Source organism: Marmota marmota, unplaced genomic scaffold (assembly GCF_001458135.2).
Source record: "Marmota marmota marmota unplaced genomic scaffold, marMar, whole genome shotgun sequence".
Classification (NCBI taxonomy): domain Eukaryota; kingdom Metazoa; phylum Chordata; class Mammalia; order Rodentia; family Sciuridae; genus Marmota; species Marmota marmota.
Window position 1 is genome coordinate 22489414 of NW_025999900.1, and position 2240 is coordinate 22491653.

A 2240-nucleotide genomic window follows, 5' to 3' on the forward strand; every position below is an offset into this window, starting at 1 on the left:
GAGAGAGAGAGAGAGAGAGAGAGAGAGAGAGAGAGAGAGAGAGAGAGGAGAGAGAGGGGGGATTTTAAAATATTTATTTTTCAGTTTTCGGTGGACACAACATCTTTATTTTATTTTATTTTTATGTGGTGCTGAGGATCGAACCCAGCGCCCCACACATGCCAAGCGAGCGCATTACTGCTTGAGCCACGTCCCCAGCCCATCTAATTTCTTTTTTTAAAAATATTTTTTAGTTATCTATGGGCACAATATCTTTATTTTGTTTATTTATTTCTATGTGGTGCTGAGGTTCAAACCCAGGGTCTCACACGTGCGAGGTGGGCACTCTATCGCTGAGCCACAACCCCAGCCCCTATCTCTAATTTCTTTGTGCCCTGCAGACTCACATTTCTAAAATAAATAGTAGCAGTAACATGGAATTAGAGTCAGGTGGATTTTAATGATTTTCATAGATGTTCACAGGTATATTTTGAAACTAATATCAGACTTTCAAATATCATTTTCTTTTTGTTGCATAGTTGTTCCCATCCCAATTTTGAATTAAGTCTTTCTCATTCATTCTAATTGTCATCTTAAGTCATATATGAACTTTGTTGAGTGTCTGTTCAGGTGGATAGATACTACTTACTTATCATCCTCAGCATGATAAATAAGAACTGATAAATTATATTTTTGACATTTATTGACTATTTGCTATGTTTAAAACACTTTGCTGAACTTAAATCACCTGTATTAATTTGTAATTTCTTTTTAAAAAATATTTTTTAGTTGTAGTTGGACACAATACCTTTATTTTATTTATTTATCTTTATGTGGTGTTGAGGATCAAACCAAGCACCTCACACATGCTAGGCCAGTGCTCTACCTCTGAGCCACAACCCCAGCAATTTTTAATTTATTGAAGATAAGGAAAGTAAAGTTCAGAGAAATGAAGTAACTGTTCAAAGTCAGTAGCAGAATATGGAACTCAAATTCTGTTCTTTGCTTTCAAAACTGGATCTCTCAGCCACTACTCCATTCCAGAAGAGAATTTTAAGTTGCAGGTTTTCTTGAACATTTTCCTTTAAATGAGTTTGGCTGATTTAGGTTGGACATAAAGGTGGGATTTAGTTTAATGGCTATAAAAAGTAGAATGGAATACTAAAAGAAAATAGAACTTCTTTCTCTTTGGAAAAAAGAACAACAAAATTCATATGTCTGAATAGAATTGGATGATACCAAAAGAGTTTACACAATGGGGGAGCACATACCAATGTACTAGTATTTTTGAAAAGCTGCTGCTATTTATGGATCACTAAATAGGCCAAACTAGAATAATACAATGGTAAGAACCATTGTTTTTGTTTCTTCTTGTTGCTTTGGCTGATATTGTTGTTAGCATTATTTTGAAAAATTATTACAGAGATAGGAATAAACTGCAAGAACCCCTCCAGAGATTTGAGAATGAACAGGTTTTTTGTTTTGTTTTTAGTTTCCTTCTAGGGTAGTACATTTGATTGACTGGTATATTACTGTAGGCAATCACAACTGAAATCCAAGATGATCAATCTTTACTTGTGCAGACCTATAGATGGCACTGTCTTCCTATAATTTTGGTAATTTGCTTAAAAAAAAAAAGAAAAAGTTCTCTGCAGGTACAGTTAAATTTAAATTCTATCATTGCAAAGCATTTGGAACAGGTGGCTTCAGGTGCCTTGCAAAGATCATAGAAAATTCTATACTTGAAAAAATTTAGAGGACTGTATTTTGTAGATTAATTTTTCCTTTTAATTGTCATTATTGGCTATGTAAGGAAAATTAGGTTTACAGAGATACAGAAGGAAGAAGCTATTTCTGTTTGATATAATATTTTTTCTGTGCTTGCTTTGAAATATAAAGCATAGTCTTGGATCAAACAAAAATTGTAAATAAGCTAGTCATAAACATATATTAATTGCTTTTAGAGTGTAGAGATTACCCGACACTCCTAGAGTACATAATTTGGCTTCTCGAAATTCTTGGGACTAGAGTATGTGTTTTTGTACTTGTAAATTATAAACTTCTGTGAATAGGAACTATAGTGCCAAATGCATAGTTTTCATTTATATATCTGAGCCAGCTACTTAAATGTCATTTCTTGTTTTAATCTAGTAGGCTTTAATATAAGAAAATGAGGGGGGGTATATGAATACTATATTCTCCTTTAACTTAAGTTCCAAACAGGATGGAGATATATATATATATATATATATATATATATA

At 32.9% G+C, this 2240-nt stretch overlaps 2 protein-coding genes across 12 annotated transcripts in view; one reads left to right on the forward strand and one right to left on the reverse strand.

Moving 5' to 3' along the window:
- The window catches only part of LOC125615242 (pollen-specific leucine-rich repeat extensin-like protein 2), an 83453-nt gene that overhangs the window by 56829 nt on the left and 24384 nt on the right, over positions 1–2240 (reverse strand). The gene's annotated exons all lie outside the window — the stretch shown is intronic.
- Positions 1–2240, forward strand: part of Slc25a21 (solute carrier family 25 member 21) — a 487747-nt gene that overhangs the window by 23787 nt on the left and 461720 nt on the right. The gene's annotated exons all lie outside the window — the stretch shown is intronic.